This window comes from Dasypus novemcinctus, chromosome 23, assembly GCF_030445035.2.
Source record: "Dasypus novemcinctus isolate mDasNov1 chromosome 23, mDasNov1.1.hap2, whole genome shotgun sequence".
In the NCBI taxonomy this organism is placed as follows: Eukaryota; Metazoa; Chordata; class Mammalia; order Cingulata; family Dasypodidae; genus Dasypus; species Dasypus novemcinctus.
In genome coordinates, this window is record NC_080695.1 from 48,931,710 (window position 1) to 48,939,921 (window position 8,212).

The 8,212-nt window shown below is 47.3% G+C and overlaps 1 pseudogene; it reads right to left on the minus strand.

Annotated features, from left to right (window-relative positions):
* Positions 1 to 5,539: 5,539 nt before the first annotated feature.
* On the minus strand, positions 5,540 to 5,657 carry LOC131275723 (5S ribosomal RNA; annotated as a pseudogene).
* Between the last annotated feature and the right edge of the window lie 2,555 nt (positions 5,658 to 8,212).

Sequence of the window (8,212 nt, forward strand, 5' to 3'; positions counted from 1 at the left end):
CCTCAAGCATAAATGAAAGGGTAAAATACACTCATTATGCTATCCCATCAGCAAGAGTCAGGCAGTCATTTGAGCTCAGGGTTGTTGTGTACTAGTAGTGAAAGTCATTCAATTGTGTATGCTTGTCATTAGAAATTAAATTTTTAATCTCTGTTTCTAAACACAGCACTAAATATTAATTTTACTTGTATTAGTTATGAGTTATACCACTATGTCCTTATAATACCTATTACAAACTTTCATCTCTCTTTGCAAGTTCTCTGTACATCTCTTGCTCCCTGTCCCAGCAGATAACTTTCCCTATAAATTCAGTTTAAAACTTAGGTAAAATTTTCCAATTCCTGATCCTCTAGTCTATTTCCTACTGCCTTTTCCACCTAAATTGAATCTTTTAATTTTATTAATATTCCCTAGTTTATGCTCAATAACATTGATTCATCTATTAATCCACTGTCAATTTGTTTTTTCCAGTAGTTCATGCTTCTCTGTTTTCCCTCAGTATATACTGGAATTTCTTACAACTGGTAAATGGGAGAACATATAACAAAAGAAAAACCTCCCTCAATACAACAACTCCTTCTTTTTACCAGTCTTTCTTATTGTATTTCTCACTTCAACAGTCAAGCTTCTTGAAAAAGTAGTTTATAAATTTTTTTCAGTTTACTTATTTTCTTACCTTCACACATCAAACATCAATTTATTCCCTCTTAAAATGTGCATGGCATTTCCCCCAGCTGCAGGTATAATCTATATTTTCTTTCTCTTGAATCTGGGCTGGCTTTAGGACTTGATTAACCAATTGAATGCTAAGAGTATGTTGGCATTTTCAAGGGTAGTATATAAGGAACCTTGCAGTTTCCAGCGAGGCTTGTGGGAACACTTCTGTGTGGAGCTAGCTACCATGTCTGAAGCCAGACAACCCTGAGACTTTTAGGCTGTGACAAGCCAAACCACTTGGAGAGGCCATGAAGGATAAGAGGCTATGCCCAGAGAAAGAGGGTGGTCAGAAGGGCCAGGCATGTGAGTGAGGTGGCCAGCTAGAAGATCCACCAGATCCAGCTACCTCTAAATGAACAAAAAACAAAGTGCACAGCAGAGTCCTCCTCAAATCCTGACCTCAAACTCTTGAGCAAGTTTCCTAAAGTGTTCCAGGTGACTTAACATTTAAATGTAAATCAGACTGACTTCTCTTCAAACTGCACTTAAATGTAACAAACAAACCAAAAGAAGGTTGTTTGTCCTAACTTAATGTGAGTAGCTAGTTAAGGTCTTTGGAAAATTTTCTGAATCCAGGAAGCACATTTCCAGTTGTAAAAAAGGAGACAATTATAAATAAGATCTAGTCAGGGAATGTGAACAATTCAAGGTAAAAAACAGGAACAAATATAAGACTCTTAATAGTTGCCCAAAAGCTTCATGGACACAAACCAAGAGGAAACCTAAAAGGGTAGCCAAAATTGAGGTGAACACTCTGGAACCCAGCTATCTTCAAAAAATGTGGGAGTTTGTGAAAGGCATTGATGACAATAAGAGACTTGTAAGTAAAGCAAGAGTTTTACAAATAGTTGCTTTTGGGAAGGCAAACAGCCAAATTCCAGGAATGAAATGATTGAAGTTTACAGGTGGAGCTAATTAAGAACACCTGGTTGGAATAGACACTAAGAAGCTAGAGAGGGAAGGTAGTTTCTGACACCTGCATTTAGTTCTGTGGACATTTTAGAATTTTATAAACCACTATCAAGGATGTGAGGCATACACTGAGGCCGTGTTTTAGCGGACTGTCCCACTTACATTAGTATATCATTAAAATAAGTAATTTTCATAGTAAATCTACTTCTTTGTTACACGCTATTTCCAAAATGTTTAGACTATGTTTTAAAGCGAAGTACAACTGACAATTTTGCTAAAACCCTTTCTCTGTGTTTTAAAGATTTTTTGAGATTTCTACTCATAAAAAAGCACCTGGAGTTGTAAATTGTTAGCATGTTATAAAATGTACTTGTTTCACTGCAGTTCCTTTTGCTAATTGTCCACCAAGGGCTGATGGAAGCCTTTGGAAACTTTTCTGCAATTCAGCAGTTAAGCAAGATTTCCCACAGGCTCGGCCAAAAGGGGTCCGCTGCCTTCAACACCAAAATCCATATTGACAACTTGCCATCGGCCTCAGGGCTAAACCTAAATAGCAGAGCTTCATTCCCCAAAATAAATTAATGCAATCGAAACTTGGCTTAAAATGACTGAACTTTTAACACATTTTTAGAAATTCTTATTACAAAGTGAGTGGCTTTGATTATGTACTCTTGTCAGGTTTTCTTGTACTTAGGAACTATCCAAGTAAAGCTTCTGTTGAGATACTGACAACCCAACTCTCCCTTACCCTGACACATAAGACTCTTCAAATTCTGATCACTACCTCCTTGTCCAGACACATCCCACACTTTCCTACACACGTCAAAACTGAAGGACCTATATGCCTTGAGAGTATATAAATAAGCATATGTGTGCATGTCTACCTGATTACACACCAGTGTGTCCATTTGAAATGCTCTCTCCTCACTAGTACATCTGTGAGCCTCCCGTAATGTAATTAGACCAAAAGCTGTAAAGAAACAAATATTTAGGCAACACATTCCACGTGAGGATGTTATGTACTTCTAATAGTTTGCCCCACTTCAATCCTTCAGAACCACCTTGAGGTAGATATTTTTTTCCATCACGTCTGAGGAAGTGGGGGCTTAGGGCAATTAAGGAACTACTCAGGGTTAGACATACACTAAGTAACAGAACTGGAACATGAATCCAACCTATCTGACTTTTTGCCATAGCTTCCCAATATTCTTTATCGTTTTCTACAGTCTTCATTTAATGCTAATAGCAACGAAATAGGTTTAAACAGAATGGAAGTCCAATCTTGATATAACTGCACCATTCTCATTTTCACAATTTAGATTCTTATGTCAGACAAAGATAAAAATTCAATTTGCCTTGAATTCTTGCAAGAGTTGAGTCATTTTCATATGTGAAGAGTACTTTCCTAAAATAAGAAACAAGTGCCCATTCCTTTTGTGACTCTTTTCTGGTGTCCCAGACTTGCTAATTAGCTCTACCAAGTCTTGTGACATTTTCTTCTCACAGGGCCACAATGACTCATAAACAAAATTCTCTGATTAAAATGGTGATGCATGGAAGGACAGACATTAATGAAATATTTTTTTTTCAAAATAACTGAATACTGTAATTCTATCTGCATTAATCTTCTAGTGCTATTAGCTTTAGAAGGAATCACCTGTCATGGCACATGTATTAAAATTGGCTCTTTTACTGTAATCCACATTCACCTGTAACACTGCTCATGCAGTAAACATTGGATAGAGGCATCAAAAGTTAAACATATCCACTAAATTATACATATTTTGTTGGCAAGAACAAAAATAATAGGGGCTGCTATTTATCAGATATTTTCAATATGCCAGTATTGACGGTGTATGTGTGCCTTCTAATTTTATTCTTACAATATACCTAATTTATTTTAGCAAGTAAGGAAAAGGAAAAAATAAATAAAACAGGAGTTAAGTAATTAGTCAAAGGCTATAGGATTCTAAGTTACATGGCTGAATTAAAACCTAGTTTCTTCTGACTCTAAACATATGGTAATTATATTGCCACCTTTCTGAAAATTGCATAAGCCTCTTTCTTCTTAGGCGATTGGTCAAAGTGCAGATTTCCTCTAGGTAGTTATCATGGAAGGTAACTCGACTATGTCTGTTAGAACAGTAATTTCCAAAGCTTGGTCTTCTGACCCCTAGGCATCCCAGAAATCCTTAAAGGGAGCCTGAAATGTCAGTGAAATTTTCTTAATAATACTAGGACATTTTTGGCCTTTTTCACTGCGCTGACATTTGCAAGGATGGTATACAAGCAATTGCAGTAAAACTGTTGGCGTCTTAGCATGAATCAAGGCACTAGAATCAAGTTATTATTTTCATATCCCTCACTTCTGTGTACTTGCAATAAAAATAAACAAATACAGGCAAAACCAGTTTTGCCTAAGAATGTTCTTGGTAAAGCAGGAAAAATGTATAAATTTCATTAGTTATCAATCCATGAGCACACATTTTTAAACATCCATTGTGACAAAATGGAAGTATGTGTAAAGCACTTCTGCTGCATACCAGAGTACAAGGTTATATCCAGGAAAAGCATGTGCAGCACGATTGCTATGAGTTGTGGGATGATCTAGTAGCTTTATTCATAGAACAACATTTTTATTTAAAAGAATAACTGAGAGACCATGGACTCTCAGAACAAGTTATCTGGAAGCTATGTTCTTAAAAGAAATCAGGTGAACCTGTCATTTTAAGGGAAACAACGGACAATATTTGTGGCTAATTGATGAGATTCAGGCTTTTGAGAAAATTATAATTTTGGAAAATTTGTTTTTGCCATCATGAGTTTAATAGTTTCCTGAGAGAGGCCATTTGTTTTAAAGTAAGAGCACAAAAAACTAATTGATGAGGTTTCAGATTTCATGTTTTAACTAACCATTAGAAACCGTTATTTAAGGAAAGTTGAATGTTGGTGTAGTAGCAAAGAAAAATATTCATCATGATCTGGAAAGTTTGTCAAAATATTCCTTTCTCTTCCAAATACATATCTGATTGAAACTTGATTTTCTTCATGTACTTCAATCAAGGCAGCATAGTAAAATAGATTGAAAGAAGCAGCAGATATGAGAATCCAGGTATTTTCTATTGAATCAGACATTAAAGACCTTTGTAAGGATATAAAAAATCATTGTCACTCTTACCACTAATTTTTTGGAAAATATAATATTTTAAGATATTAAACATACATGTATTTTGACAGACTGTGTATTTTACCATTTTTAATTAATATTTTCAGATAAGTTGTAGATGTACAGAAATGTACTACATAAAATATATAAAACAAAAGGTTCCAATATATCAACCATCCTATTATTAACACCTTGTGTTAGAGAGGTACATTTGTTATAATTAATGGATGGACGTTTTTAGAGATGTATTATTAACTCTAGTCCATTGTTTACAATAGGGCTCATTGTGTTACTGAAGTTGGGTAGGGCCTGTCCCCTGTGCTCAGGGGGCCACGGGAAGTCTGTGGCATGGGGCCCATCGGCGTGGTGCCAGGCAAGCCGGGAAAAGGCGAGAAGGGGCAGGCCCTGTGTGCACGGTTCCAGGGCACGGGCCAGAGGCAGGGCCCGCCGGACGCCGACAGGTCTAGCGGGCCTGGGGTCTTGGGCCCAGGCGCAGTGGGCGCGGGCCCCTGCGTGCACCAGCCAGGTGTGGGTTGGTGCGGGGCTGCGAGCTCCAAGGAAGGGCTGGGTGGCCGCCGCCTGCGTGGCTGCCTGCGTGGCTGCGCCGCCAGGGAAGGGCGCGCGCGGGTTGGGGTTGGGGTTGGGGCCGGGGGCCTGCATACCTGGCCCTGAGGGCTGCGGGGAGCCGGGCTCGGGGCGGGCAAAAGGAGCGCGACCGAGAGGGAGGGGACGGCGCGTGGCAAGAGCCAGAGCACCCAGTATTCCCAGGCGGTCTCCCATCCAAGCACTAAGCAGGCACGACCCTGCTTAGCTTCCAAGATCAGACGAGATCGGGCGCGTTCAGGGTGCTAAGGGCGTCGACGCCGGCTGCCGCCCCCTGCAGCCTCAAGAGCCCGCTGCGGGCCGCCGCGCAGTCAGCCGCCAGCCTTCCGCTCCCGCCCCGCCCCCGGAGGCTGAGGGCGGCCGCCTCCGGGACCCGCCTTTCAGCTCGCCGCCGCCGCCCGCCGCTCTGGCCCTACCTGGCCTCGAGCCCCACCTCCCCCGCACGCCACTGGCTCCCGGGACCCCCGCCGCTCGCCTGCCCACACGTCACCGGCCCCTGCTCCGCCCTCGGGCCCACGGCGCGGGCCCCGCGCCACCGACGGCTCAGTCCGTGGACGGCGCCCTGCGGACCCCCGACCACCACGCGCACCCCTGGTGCCAGGCCGGCCGGCCCCCGACTCTCCCGAAGCGACCCGCCTCAGGCGCAAGCGCCGGCGCCCCCTGCCGGCCGGCCCTGCCTCACCACCCCGCGCCCCGGCGAAGCACCTGCCACCACGCCCAGCCGGCGCCCCTGAGCCGGTACCGCCCCGGCCCAGGAGGCGGGGCCAGCCCCAGTCCGGGCCTGCCGCCCACGCGCCCGCACGCCTCCGGCCCCCCACACACGCGCACACACGCCCCCACCCCGCACGCCTTTCCCCCTGAGTAGCTCGGGTCCTGGGCCCTCGGCCGTCGCAGCGGGTCCCCGCGTCCAGACCTCGCGCTCCCGGCCTCGCGCCGGGCTCTGCCCTCGGCCGCCGGGGCCGCCCCCAGGAGCCACGCCCACCCGGAGGGCGGGGGTCGCCCCGCACGCCGCCCGGCCTTCACGCCACACAGCCGCGCCGTGCGCGGGAGCGGCCGCTCTCCCTTGGAGCGGCGGCCACCAGCCGGCGTCGGATGCGGGCGGCCGCGCTGGCTGCAAACGCCCACCGTGGAGCCAGGTGGAGAGTGGTAGGTGGCCGGATCGGGGCCAGGCTGTCCGCAGGCCTGCGCAGCTGGGGCCAGAGCACAGGCCCTTGCACCTGGCACCGGGGGCTGCCCAGCCGCAGCGGGAGGCCCCGAGGCGCACGCAGCGGAAGCGCCCCCGGGCCGCGGCGGTGGGCGTGGCCTCGGTCCCCGCGCACCTGCGCCTGGGCCCTGCCGGGCTGCCGTGGGCACGGGTCTCTCCTCGCAGAGGCCCTGGGCCGCAGAGCTGGGGCCCCGGCCCGCTGCCCTGCCACCCCGAGCCCCTCCAGGCGTCCCGGCCTCAGCCGGCCTAGGCCTCGCTGTCGCCAGCGCCTGCTGACGGCGGAGGTCGCCCAGCTCCTGCAGATGGGCCTGGCGGGAGGCGAGGGCGACACGGCCGCCCACTCTGCCAGACCTTCCAGAAGGCGCCTGGGAGCTTGCCGCCGGCGGGAGGGACCCTTGCAACCCGCGCCGCGCGCCCCGTGGGGGAGATCCCCTCGGGAGGCCGCTTCCTTCAGGTCTCCCGCTAGCGAGACCCGGCCTCCGCACACCTGCCCGCCGCCAGTGACACCCTGGACCGCTGGGCCTCGCTCTCCCAGCCGCGAGCCCAACTGGACGCGGAGCCGGGCTGCCAGGACCAGCGCCTCTGCTCGCCGTGCCCTCGTGCGCCCTCGTGCCCCGAGCACAGATCCACGGGCCCTGCCGTCCCCCCCGGGGGAAGGAGGCCCCGGGCTGCGGCTGTGGCCAGAGGGGCACGGGCCAGAGGGGCAGGGGCCAGAGGCCTCGCGGGCACTGCACCGTTGGATGTCCACCGGGCAGGGCAGGGAGCTCTGGTCCGAGCGGGCCCGCGTGGCGGGTGCTGGTGTTTGGGCTGGACCCGGCGGGGAAGGCATGGGCCCGAGACCCGGGCTCAGCCTGGGGAGACCCCCATTTCCATTAGTATGTACACTTTAAACGTTTTATGTAATTCTGTAATACAATTCATTAACATCCACCTCCTTCCTAGTAACACAATTCAAATGCTAAAAAACTGAAGCAAGATTAAGTTGAAACAGGTAGGTCCCTTATAGGATTATGAGCTCAGAATTCTTCTGGCTAGTTACATGGACTGAAAAGTTAACTAAAAACAGGGATGGATGCAAACCATCTTTTCTTTTTTTTCCCCATTCTTTGATTTGCCAAACTGCCTCAGTTCAGTGAATATTCTGTGATGCAATACAAGTCTTAATATTGATTTCTGTATATGTATGACACATAGAGTCAAATAATGTTCTCTTCTACTATATTTGAAGCACATTCATTAGCTTCAAGCAGCTTGCAGCCAGCCTCATGGTGGAAATGCTTGATGAGTTGCTATAGAAACACAAATCAAAATAAGGTATAAAAGAAAGTTTCTTAGAAGAGATGACATAATTTGAATTTTGTAGAAGATAAGTTAAGGATATAAAGGAAAGTTCATTCCCATCAGAGGCCTAACAGGATAGGAGTATATACCTTGCCTGGAGTTTTTCAGAGGAAAAGTGTGGCGACAGGCATGGGAGGTAGTTGAAGGGGAATTACATATTATACCAATGTGGTTGAATATTACTTTGAATAGTATGGGGAGATTGAAGAAATTTAAGCCAGAATGAATATATCACATATGGAGGTTAAAATAATTCCTTTGGGAGAAAT